Genomic DNA, 14,364 nt, shown 5'->3' with positions numbered 1-14,364 from the left:
TCTCTTTACACCTAATATCTGCAAAACATGATTAAAACCACAAAATTAGGCAGAAAAGATGCAAATAAACATCAAGAACATAATGATAAAGAGGACTAAAATATGCTCTATCACCTTCTGATACAAATCATATTTCATATACCTTGAACATATTTCTTCGCTTGGGATTTGAAATACATGTTTGGGTATGTTTAGGGCCAAATTGGATATTATTTTCACAAAACAGTTGTACTTAATACTTGCTATTTTAAGTGTCTATTTTATTTGCTTGCTTTAAACTGTTTGTGAGTCAATATTAACATCAGTTAATCTAGGATCACATAGTTAAGAAAAATTTCGTGTTAAGCACATTCGTCTTGTCAATTTTGATTCTTAGTTTATCAATTTGGTGTCTTTTCATCTGTTGGTTCCTTACACTTAGTTTAAAAAATTGCACATTGTTGAACATCTAATTACACTCAGTACATGAAATTTAACTCTTGTGTGCTAAATCAATCTATTTGTTCATTTTGGTCAGTTTGAATCTAGTATTGTTTCGTATCTTTTCTTGTTAGGTCTATCTTTGGTTTTCTTGTTGTTTGAATTATACAAGCTTGCTTATTGAGTTTTTATTATGAATCGCAATTTTGAGATACTAAGTGAGTGCTTGAAAGTTAAACACATGAGTTGAGAGAATTTTAAATTTTTATACAATATCTAGGCATAATACTGCTGATACTTCTAACCATACGCATGATCTTAAAGTTATGTATAAAGCTTTCATGGATAGCTTTTGAAAGTTAAATTTGAGAATGGATAACCTTAAGGACAACCTTAGATCTTCAAAGGGCAAGTCCAATTAGAGGGATGATGATACACATGAGCCATACTATTAAGAGGAAAATGAGGCACAATCAGACCCTTTCCGAGCCAGAAGGTTCAATGATTATATACTCCATGTAGATAATTATATGAACTCCATAAAGATGAAGATTCCAAGCTTCAATGGTAAGACTGATGTTGATGCTTATCTAGCGTGGGAGCGTAAAGTGGAGATGGTTTTTAACTATCAAAGCTATTCCGATAATAAAAAGGTAAAACTTATTGCCCTTGAGTTTTCAAATTATATGCTAATATGGTGGGATGAGCTTGTGAAATCTAGAAGAAGGAATGTAGAGTTACCCATTGCTACTTAGGAAGAGATGAAGCGAATCATAAGGAAGAAATATGTGCCTATTTATTACCATAGAGATCTCTATCATCAGTTACAAAGACTGAACCAGGGATCAAAATCGATTGATGAGTATCATAAGGAGATGGAGTTGCTCCTGATTAAAGCAAACATGTGGAGGAGGAAGACCATACCATGGCCCATTTCTTTGGTGGTCTAAACAAGGAGATTGTTGATGTAGTTGATTTGAAAAACTTAGTGAATATTGCCATTAAGTTGAAAAAACAAAGAGACCGAAATAGATGAGGGAGTAACAGGACTGCTCAAAACTCCAACAACAAATAGGGTTCCAAATGGAACACCAAGGCTAATTCAAAAAGGTTTAATAAGTCTTCAACTCAAAAAGATATGTTATCATCCAAAGAAATATCTAACTCTCATGGTAAAAATGAATCAGCCCTTAAATCTAATAGAACTAAAGATGTTCAGTGCTTTAAATGTAAATGTCGTAGATATTATACCAATGAGTGTGTTAATAAATGTGCCATGATAGTGAGGAGAGACGAGGTAGTCTCCACGATTCTGATTCTAATGAAATGCCATCTTTAGAAGATTGTTCTGATGTAGAGATAGAAGAGTATCCTATTGAGGAGAGTCCTTAGTGATATTGTATACTTTAAATATTTTTGTTAAAGAAGAAGGACTTGAACAGCGTGAAAACATCTTTCACACTCATTGTTTGATAAGTGGTAAATTCTGTTGCATGATAATAGATTCGGATAGTCAAGTTAATTGTGATAGTACTATTTTAGTCGATACTATAAACTATTAAATATCCTAATCCTTATAGACTTTAGTGGTTGAATGATAGTGGTGAGACAAAAGTAACCAAGCAACGTAAAGTGCTGTTTTTATTGGTAAGTATGTAGATGAGGTTACTTATGATATTGTACTCATACAGGCCGGTCATATTTTGTTAGGTAGACTGGCAATTTGGTAAGTGTGTCATTCATGATGGGTATAGTAATAAGTTTCTTTTATGTTCCTTAGTGTAAAATATATACTTATGCCATTATCTCCTAAAGATGTATATGCAGATTAAGTAAAATTATAACAATCTATTAAATTGAGTAAGAGATGTGAGATAAGTAAAAAAGAAAGGTTTTGAATGGCCTAAATGAGAGTGACTGCATGGGTAAGGGTAAAAATGAGAGATGCACAGGAGAGAAAACGTTAGTGAGTATGGAGGTAAAAGGAAAGCTGAGTAAAAAGAGTGAAAAATTTAACAAGTTTTCTTTTTATTGTAAAGAGAGAGAGTTGAAGAAAGCATACTTAGGAAAGAAAGTTTTGATTATGTTGCATTTTAGTTTCAATTTCATGAATGAGACTAACCCTGCTGATGAATTGCCTAACTCTTTTTCGAAGTTATTGTAGGATTTTGCGGATGTATTTCTTGAGGAGATACCATCTAGGTTGCCGACCATCTAGGTTGCCGCCCATTAGGGGAATAGAACATCAAATCAATTTTGTTCTTGGAGCTTAGGTTCCAAATCATCCAGTTTACCGGAGTAATCCTGAGGAGACAAAAGAATTGCAAAGGTAAGTTGACTAAGGGACATATCAGGAAGAGTCTCAATCCATATGCAGTACCTGTTTTGCTGATTCCAAAGAAAGATGGAACAATGCATATGTGTATTGATTATTGTGTGATCAATAAAATCACTATAAAGTATCATTATCCTATTCCTAGATTAGATAAGATGCTTAAAAAATTATGTTGTGCTATTTAGTTTACCAAAATTGAGTTGAAAAGTGGTTATCATCAAATTATGATGAAATTAGGTGATGAGTAAAAAACTTACTTTAAGACTAAATATGATTTTTATAAATGGTTAATGATGTCTTTTAGCTTAACTAATGCACCTAGCACATTTATGAGATTAATGAACCATATTTTGCGTGATTATCTAAGTAAGTTTATGGTTGTGTATTTTGATGATATATTGATTTATAGTCAAAACTTGGATGATTATATTAGGCATGTTGAACTTGTTCTACAAAAGTTTTGTGAACATGAATTATATGATAACCTTAAGAAATGCATATTTTGTACTGATAGTGTCATATTCCTAGGATTCGTTGTTAGTTCACATGGAGTTGAGTTAGATACTGAAAAGGTTAAGACTATCCAAGAACTACACCTAATAATGCTAGTGAAATGAGAGCCTTTCATGGATTAGCAAGTTTTTATAAGTGGCTTATTAGTGATTTTAGCACTATTTTTGTACCTGTAAATGAGATCATTGAAAAGGCTGTTGGGATTAAGTGGGGTAAAGAACATAAACTTGCATTTAACACATTAAAGGAAAACTTACTACTACTCCTGTTTTAAGGTTATCTAATTTTTCTAAAACCTTTGAAATCAAATGTGATGCTTCTGGGATTAGTATTGGTGCTGTTCTTATGCAAGAAGGCCGATCCATAGTATATTTCATTGAGAAGCAAGGTGGTGCACATTTAAACTATTTCACTTATGACAAAGAGTTCTATGTACTGATTAGGGTTCTTGAAGTTTGAGAATACTACTTGCTGCCTAATGAGTTCATGATTCATACCAACCATCAGTCTCTCAAACACTTGAAAGGACAAAGTAAGTTGAACAAGCGACATAATAAGTGATTGAATATCTCAAAATCTTTCCTTATGTGATTAAATACAAGCAAGGTAAGGAGAATGTGGTTGTTGATGTATTATCTAGACGTTATACATTGATTTCCATACTTAGTTCTAAGTTATTAGGATTTGAGAATTTGAAAGATATGTATGAGAATGATACTGAATTTTCTGATGTATTTAAGGCATGCGAATATGAAGCATTTAACAAGTTTTATTTGCATGATGAGTTTCTTTTTAAGGGAAAATAAATATGCATACCCAATTGTTCGGTACGTGAGTTGCTTATTAGAAAATCACATTGAGGAGGGTTAATGGGACATTTTGGTGTGTAAAAGATTTTAGACATGTTGAATGAATACTTTTATTGGCCTAATATATGAAAATATGTAGAGAAAATTTGTGCTTAATGCTTTACATGTAAACAAGCTAAATCTAAGTCTTTGCCACATCGGTTGTATACTCCTTTGCTAGTACCTACTAAACCTTAGACTGTTATATCTATGGATTTGTGATATGTTTACCTAGGATAAAAAGTGGCAGAAATTTTGTGTTTGTTTTTGTAGATTCCTTTAGTAAGATAACACATTTTATTCTATGTCATAAAACTGATGATAGAACGTGTAATACCCAGCTAGACTCCGGTATCGGAATTCCTACCGTCCGGTGGAATCTCGGCTCAGGTTCGGCCGCCGAACCCCATGTTCGGCCACCGAACTTGCATGAATTTTGGAGGCACTTTCGGCTGCCGAATGTGGTCTGGCCAACCCCTATTTAAGGGCTCCATGGCCGAAACGGGCGAGTTTTCTCTCCCTTTTCGGCCAACGGTGAGTTCATGCTCTCCCATGGTTGATTTTTAATGTTTTCCTCCAATCTTTCGAGTTTTAACAAGTTTTATCTTGGTTTGAAGATATTTGAGCAAAAAGAGCAAGTTTTGGAGCTTGGAGACCCAAGGAGTGAGATTTCTCCCATCTCCGAGTTAGATCGCCTCTCCTCTCGATCTCCAAGAGGTAAGAGTAAATCCTTAGCTCATTTTATGTTTTAAACAAGTTTTATAAAGGTTTATGGGGTAGAAATGCATGTTTAGGTTATTTTGAGTTTATGGGTTTATGTTGAGTTTTTGAGCAATGTGGGTTGTTATGTATGTTTGATGTGTTGTAGTTGGGGTTTAGGATAGTTTGAAGCCCCTAGGAGCTTATGTATGTGTGTATGCATGTTGTGGAAGTGTTGTGTTTGAATTGAATGGTTTGGGAGGCAAATGTGCATGATTGGAGGCTGAGTTCTGCCTTTGGAAGAACTCAGGTTCGGCAGCCGAAAGGACTTTCGGCCGCTGAACCTGCCTGTGGAGGCCAGCCTTTGGCTGCCGAACCCTGCCTCCGAAAGTGGACTTTCGGCTCTGGAAGGGAGTTTCGGCCGCCGAAGGTGCCCCCGAATATGCATGAGTTTCGTCTTTGGAAGAAACCTTCGGCCGCTGAAAGTGCCGCCGAAGGTGCATGACTTTCGGCTCTGGAGGGACTTTCGGCCGCCGAACCTGCTTCCGAAAGTGCCCTGTTCAACCTTCCTTTGCATGATTTCTATGATTGTTTTAAGGTGTTTTAGGGGGTTTTTGGGGAATATTTTAGAGTCATGTTCTTGTGTGTTTGGTCCCTCATTTGAGTCCACCTGTGTAGGTTCGGATCCGAGGAACTGAGGACCCCAGCAGTGAGATAGCTGCTTCAGAGTCTTGTCTGAGCTAGCCTGAGGTGAGTAGAATGACTCTTTATGTTTCAAAGCAAATAATGAAAGTTTCAGCATGATTCATGCATCATGAATACCATGAGATATATTAGGTTGTTTGCATTAGAATTCACGAATATGTTGCATTGCATATTATGTTGTTGATGTGGATGAACATTGAATGATCCATTAGTCCTCGTATGATATGGCATGATGATGATGATGATGATATGGTATGGAAGTCCAAGAAGACCCATTCTACGTCCCTGGCACAATGTAAGAGAAAGTCCAGGAAGACCCATTCTACGTCCCTGGCACATTGGAATGTTATGATATGTTATGTAAGAGGAAGTCCAGGAAGACCCATTCTACGTCCTTGGCACTATTGGATATGTAGAGGACTATTGGTGACAAGTTCATCCTTAATGTGATTTATTTGTGATGTGATGCATTTGTGATGTGATGCATTTGTGATGTGATGCATTTCATGAAAGCATGAACTTTAAATATAATGTTTTATTATTCTGCTCACTGGGCTCTAGTAGCTCACCCCCTTTCCCTTAATCCCCCAGGTTTGCAAGTACGGGATAGAGCAGGAAGTCAAGAGTAAAGTTATGTTCTATGTAATAGTTAGCTGTGGACATGAGAATGATATAATGTATAGTACAGCTATGTAATGTAATGATGAGTATTGAGGTTTAGAATTGTGCTTGACTCTAGTATGTTGTTAATCCCTTTTTGGTTACATGATCTTTTAATGAAATGTTTTATGATGTTAAGTAAACCAAACTTAAAATATGATATATTACCCCATTGGAGTATTTGATAAGGACTCCAGTGTGGGGTTTGATGGTTATGCTTATGAGTTGTGCATACACAGGTTGAGTTTGGTAAATGAATAAGAAAAGTTTAAAATTTTTATGTATGTGTTGATCATGTATGGGATTAAACAGGTGTACAGGTTGTATGTTAGGCTTGCTACGGGTCTCGGCGGCCTTAAGCTGATTTGGATCCTAGCGCCGGTAGCGGTCCGATTTTCGGATCGTTACAGAACGAATATAGATGATTTATTTTTCAGGAAAGCAGTCTGTTTGCATAGTATATCTAGAATTATTGTTTTTGATAAAGATTCTAAGTTCCTTGGTCATTTCTAGCATGTTTTGCAAGAAAAATTAGATACTAAATATTTATTTTCTACTACCTGTCATCCACAAACAGATGGCTAAAAAGAAGTTATTAATAGGACTTTAGGAAATATGCTTCGTGCTATTGTGGGTAGAAACTTGAAAACATGGGAATAATATTTACCATATGTTGAATTTGCTTATAATCGCGTTGTCCATTCTTCTACTATTCACCTTTTTGAGATTATTTATAATTTTAATCCATTAACTGTATTAGATTTAATGCCTCTACCTTTGAATGAGTTATCTAATTTAAATGGAAAAGCGAAGACTGAAATGATTAAATCAATACACATGAAAGCACGTGAGCATATTGAGAAGCGTAACATGATATATGAGAAACAGGTCAATAACGGTCGCAAGAAACTTGTATTTGAACCAAATGATTGGGTTTGGATCAATATGCGAAAGGAGAGGTTTTCTAATCAAAGAAAATCAAAACTTGATGCATGAGGGGATGGACCATGTCAAGTGCTGGAACAGATCAATGACAACGCATACGTAATTGATATGCTAGGTGAGTTTGGTGTAAGTGTTCCTTTAATATTTCTAATTTATATTCTTTTGAATTTGCTTATAATCGCGTTGTCCATTCTTCTACTATTCACCTTTTTGAGATTATTTATAATTTTAATCCATTAACTGTATTAGATTTAATGCCTCTACCTTTGAATGAGTTATCTAATTTAAATGGAAAAGCGAAGACTGAAATGATTAAATCAATACACATGAAAGCACGTGAGCATATTGAGAAGCGTAACATGATGTATGAGAAACAGGTCAATAACGGTCGCAAGAAAGTTGTATTTGAACTAGATGATTGGGTTTGGATCCATATGCGAAAGGAGAGGTTTTCTAATCAAAGAAAATCAAAACTTGATGCATGAGGGGATGGACCATGTCAAGTGCTAGAACAGATCAATGACAATGCATACGTAATTGATATGCTAGGTGAGTTTGGTGTAAGTGTTCCTTTAATATTTCTAATTTATATTCTTTTGATTTTGGTACAGATTCGAGGATGAATTCTTTTCAAGAGGGAGGCAATGATGTAAGCACAACCAACAACACAAAAAATGATGAGTTAGTATTACCTCAAGGACCAATTGCAAAGTTGAGATCCAAAAGGTTGAAGGAAACGCTTCAAGAATTCATGAAGGATATGTTGAAACTTTGCAAGTTCATTTTGAAATTGAATAACAATCTTATCATTTCAAGTCAATTAGGCCGAATGTGTCCTTAGGGTCTTATGATGCTGTCACCATATTTTATTTAATTATTTAGTTATTTCCATATTTTGTGAGGAGTAAAGTTATTTAATTAGTATAAGTTTTACTTCTTTTCTTTTCTTAATTGGGCTAAACTGCCCTATGGTATATAAAACATATCTTTTTTCATATTGTAGACAGATTATCAATTATTCAATACAATTATTTTATGCGATTCTTCTTTGAGAGTTTAAGAGAGATCTTGGTTCTTGATATTGTATCACGAATAAGGTTTGATACTAACTTATGTAGTTCTTATTCTTGCTGCTCGTAAAACTAATCAGTTATAAGTGTTTTTAATTGTTTTAGATTGAAAAATTATTTTTTAAACTAAATTCTTTTTATTAGAGCATGTGTCATTTCGGTCTCTAATAGACTGGATTCCGTATCAATTGGTATTTTAATTTAGTGATTAGGAATTTTGACTTGTGTGGTTAATTTAATTCAATAATATTTTATGGGAATTCTAGTTACTTGTATGCTTGTATGTTTTACTATGATTATCTGATGTACCAAATAGATATATAAAAATAACCATGAAAAATTTTCAGGTGGCATGTCACAGAGATAAAAGACTCACTTTCCTTAGTACTAATAAAATATAGATAAAAATTTTAAAAATCAATTTATTGTGTCAAAATTAAAATATGAGGATTAAATGGCAAAACTTCACAAAGATCAATCTTTTCATTGTTAATAGTCTAATTGTTTTTAAAAAAATAACAATTTTTTTTAATTTTTGATTGTAATATTAATAAATAAAGTGATAATAAGATTTATGTGTAGAAAATATAAAATTACTAATAAAATTCCTAAATTATAAAAAATAAATTTACATTTTGAAAAGAGTAAAATATTTTTTAAAATAAATTAATTTTCTTTTTAATTAGATAAATATATTTACTAACTAAAATTTATTGTGTTTAAATATAAAAATAGTTTTTACTAAAATACACGTAACATGTGTATCTAATTAATGGATAGCAGAAACATCTAAAAAATGAAAATGAGTTTCTGGACTAATCTCATAATTTACTTAAATTAAATTGGATTTAAATAGAAATAATGATAATGGAGAAATATATTTTAAGAGAGGTTTAGTTTTTTCTTTTTTATACATGAAAGGAAGAAAATCCTAAAAAACTAGAAATCATTAACTAATGAAGAACACCACTCTAAGTCATTCTATCTCTTCTCTATCCTAGCATAAGGAATTAAGAGTCTTCTTAGATGGGGAGTTACAAATTGCATCTGCAGAGACAACAAAATTTGTAAAATAATCAGTCAGATGATTTGCTTCTCTATAATAACGGGGTAACTGAACACGCCATGTCTTAGACAGTAAAAATTTACACAAATAAATAACTCTTTTAACCGATAACTCAATACCATCTCTTGAGACAACAAATTTAAAACCAACTGAAAATCTAAGTTTACTTCCACCACATGAAAGCTCTGCTCCTATGCACAAAATATATCATAAATAAGTCCATATAACCCTATTACAATAGCATTGCATACGCCTAATCAAATATAATAACCCACAATCTAGCCTCCATATGATTATGAATCATACCACCAACATCACCATGATCAGGATTCCCTTTACTCGCTCAATCGCAATTAAGCTTAACCCAATTATTATTAAGAGGTTGTCAAAATGCAAAAATAACAGTATGTCCCTACTTATAAAAAAATAAAAATCTATATGATCAAATATTCATACTACAATGAAGAAAATGTAATAAAAAACATAATTTCACAACAAGTCGTATACCATCAAGAACTTATTAAAAAATAATAATATTTAGCCATTTTCAAATTATCATAATACAATAAGAAAAATCTCAAGAGTTCGACATTCGACCATTAAGAAAGATGTAAAATCTCGACCGTTAAACAAGATGTAAAACTAATACCATTAGCATAGGAAATCAATCGTAGGCAAATCGAAGGATTCACACGTATTGAGATTCCAAATCTGATTTCAAATATAACGGGCAACTGAGTTGTATCGTAACACATGAAGGACCGTTTTCTCTTTATGGCCCCAAATAACATAAGTCGAGTGATTAGTAAATTCATATTTAAATCTTTCAACACTTGGATATATGTAATAAATTATAAATAGTTAAATGGTTAAATTAATATATAAATTTTAAAATTATTTTCATGTAATTGATAGTTAATAAATAATTAGTATGAGACTGATCAATGCATTTCAAATTAACTTTACGAATAAAACTATTTATATTAGCTAATAATTATTTTATTTTTATTTTTTATTTAAATTATATTGCCCTTTTGAAATTTATTAATTATATTTTTAAATTAAATTTTTATAACAATAAAACATAAAAAATTACAAGATTTGGAAAATAGATTAAAAATACTATAAATAATAATTAAATTAATTATAATATTTATCATTATATAATAAAAAATTATGTATATGCATGAAAATAATTATACTTTTAAAAAAATATTTTTAATTATTATACTTGTTGTATAATAAATTAACATTTATTTATTTATTTTTTTAATATTCTATGTTAATAATGGAAAGGCAGAAGAATAATAACTTTGCCAAAAATACTATAACCTCTATATAATATTTACGAATTTATTTTTATTTAATAATAGACAAAAGGATTAAATTTGCACTTAAATGATATAGTAGGATAAAAAATAAAAAATTTTATATTTTAAATTAAATTTAATTTTAAATTATTATTAAAAATATCAAATGAAATTAAATAAATTAAATAATATATAATTCACACTTCCATATTTTAATAAATAATGATTTTATTTAATTTTTTTAATAATAATTAAAAAATAAATTTAAATAAAAAATAAAATTTGATATTTTTAAAGATATGGATATAAAACTTTGGACCTGGACCGGATGATAAGTTATCCTAAGAAAAGGAGCCGGTGAGTGAAATAGTGGGCGGTAAGGTTACAGTGGGTGTTCAGTGTAAATGGCAGGTAAAGAGAAAAGGACAGTTAGATAATGCCACGTGTGAGAGAGGGAAGAGTGGGGTCCATGATAATGCAGAGCAATTATGTGACAGGCATTGGATTCCATCATGTCTCTTCTTTTGATGTTTTGATTTTACTATGCATCCCTTTGGAAGCGGAAATATTTGACTCTAATTATTTAAAAAATGGAAGAAATAATTATTAAAGCCCTCTCAGAACTGACAAACTACATATAAATTGTACATATTAAATATAAATTTAAATATTAAATTTGCAACTCCCCGTATTAGGTTACCAAAAGATTGGATTTCAACCATGATTTGTTATTTTCCTTCCCTGTACGGTTAGGATCAGAAATACATTTAAAGCAAACAATCAATTCCAGAACTTCAAGTCTATATATATACACGATACCGTGAAAATGTTAAATTTATTTTTAAATTATATAATAAGAATAAAAAATTATTGAATTTTATTTTTAATTTAAAAAATATTTTTTTCACTATTATTAAAATGTTAAACATATTTAATAGTGTAGTTTAAATTTTAAAATTATAATAATTAATGATATTATTTTCTCTTTTAATAATGGTTTAGGAGTAAATTGAATTAAAAAATAAATTTTAGTATTTTTATTTTATATAATTTAAGAATAAATTTAATTTTTTAATTATTTACCATATATCAAATTAAATAAGTCTTGACGATGAAATTATTCTTACATGGAGTAATACAAGACGAGTTTTTTATAAGTAAAAATTAGGAAAATATGCATTTATATAAATATTAAAATTTTAATTATTGATTATATACTGAGGATTGATGTATTTAAAAAAGAAAATATTTACATCCATAATTAATAGTTAAAATTTTAATATTGCATTCAATATTAACATCACCTTTTTATTTCTTTTATTTTTTTAATTTTTGAGGAATTTAGATGCAATCAATTTTTTAAGTGTATGTGTAAAACACTCTATTCAATTAGTTTTAAAATATTTATTCTACTCCCCGTTTTTTATATTTATCATTTTAGGAGTTCTTTTTTATCTAAATAAATGATATTTTATCATTTCAACACTATTGAATATTTTATTTTCTAATCTATCATTTGTAATTTTTGTATTATTTAGATTATAAATAACTCTATCATTATCTTTTACATAGTTTAATTTTTATCTTACATCACTATTTTGTATAAATATTACTAAAAGAAATAAATTCTTTAGAATGGATATATTTTAATACCTTTTTAAAAAATAATTTTAAAAAATATTTTTATTCTAAAAATAATTCAAGTGAAAATAAAACGGTTATAAATCACCATATAAAATTAAGAAAAATAATTTTTTCTGTATATAATGGTTAATTATAATATTATATTTTTTATTAATTGTTATTTTTATATTATTGAAATTAATTTATTGATGTGGTTAAAATGAAGTTTTACTATAACTTGCTAGAATTTATAAAAAAGAAAATATGAGACAATAGTAAGTGTTTAGGGTAGTTACTCCAGCACTCAAATTAGCATTAGAGAGAATATAATGAACTAATTAGAGCTCGTGTAGTATTAGAGAGAATGTAACGGCTAGCTATTCGATAAGGATATCACAAACTAATAAATTGATAATTTCATAATCTCAAGTAAGATAAGAGTGTGTCTCACAACTATAATTCTATATCAATACTCGATTTATTGGGAGAGAGCGAGTTTCGTCGTCAAATTGGATATTGAAATATTTAGGTCTTCATTTTCTTGGACCAGACTGCATTTTCTACTTACTAAATTTTTACCATGTAACCCTTATTTTATATTTGCTGTTTATAATTTATTTTGAAAAAATGTTATGAAATATCAATTTTTTAAAATTTTAAATGGAAATACTGATTATTTTTCTCCATTTTTGTTTATTATTTTTCTGAATTTCATTATTATAAAGTGATTAATTGAGTTAATTATATACTCCCTTCCGTTGTTCTATATATATATTTTTTATCTTTTCTTTTATAGATATTTTAAAATTATTGTTCACTTTTTTTAAAAAAAATATAAATTAATTATTATATTATAAAAAATAAATCTTAAAATAATAAATTTTTAATTTTATATTAAAATAATAATTTTAAATTTTATTAATTTATAAGGATAATTGAAACAATGGTTTTTTAAATAAATAAAATCTTCACAATTATATAAATTAACTAATAATTTAAAGACGATCTAAATTTATTATTCTTAATTTTTTAATTATTCATTATTATATTTAAATTTTAAAGTGAATTATAATTTTATCAAATAAATTAATTATAGAATTATTTTAAAATTTCAAATTTTAAAATATATATTTTATATTACGCTACATACAAAAATGTAAAGAATGTGGAAATGATAAAAATATCAAAAATTATTCATAAAATTATTTAATAATTATAAAAATTATCTTTTAATTTAATTAACTAAAAAATTTAATACTTTATTCTTTTTTAAATTTCTTTAATCTAATTGATTAAATAGATTTCCTAATTAAATCTCAATTAGTTAAAAACTACTTAATTAACTTTGCTGTGGTTTTAAAAAATTACAAAAAAATATTTGACTAAAAGGAAACTTTTTTTTAATTGTGCAAAAATATAAAAAAAATATCGATACAAAATAATTATAATTTTCGTATTATTTTATCAAATATAATATTAATTTATGGATATTATTACTTAATTATCTTAATAATTTTTATTTTTCACTATAGATTAACACAATGCTGTTAGTTTTTTTTTAAAAAAAAGATTCAATTGACAATAATAATAAAATTTTTAAAAGTTTACTTAATAAATAGATAAAGAAAATTAACAACATTAACTGCATTTTATTATGCTGATTTGAAATTTTATCCAAAAATTTTTTTATTTTTATAAAATTTTATAAATTCAATGATCAATTGTGTAATTAAATTAAAAATATTATTTGACAATTAAAAAATAAATATTTCTAAAAAAATTAATATTTAAAAGTGATATGAGGAATATAAAAAGGTGGGATACATTTTCAATTAAGTACTAATACATACTTTTACCTTTGATAAGACCAAATATAAATGTGCCAATACGACAATCAATTCAAGAGACAAATAAGGCAAAACGGAATGGAGGTTGTGGACAATCACAAAGACTTGATGAGTCATTCTCAAGGCCATAACTGATCATGAGAGTTCCATACTGCCCATGTGACTTAGGTTATGTATGAATATGGCCACCGCAGTAGCGGAGCTTCACTAATATATTTGCGGCCATTTGACCAAAATAATTATACAATAAACATCAATGATAAACAGCATGGTCAGAAAATTTCTAACATTTATCAATTAGAATCAACAATCACATGGGCGAC

This window comes from Manihot esculenta, chromosome 11 (assembly GCF_001659605.2).
Source record: "Manihot esculenta cultivar AM560-2 chromosome 11, M.esculenta_v8, whole genome shotgun sequence".
Lineage (NCBI taxonomy): Eukaryota > Viridiplantae > Streptophyta > Magnoliopsida > Malpighiales > Euphorbiaceae > Manihot > Manihot esculenta.
Note: the sequence above shows the minus strand (reverse complement) of the source record.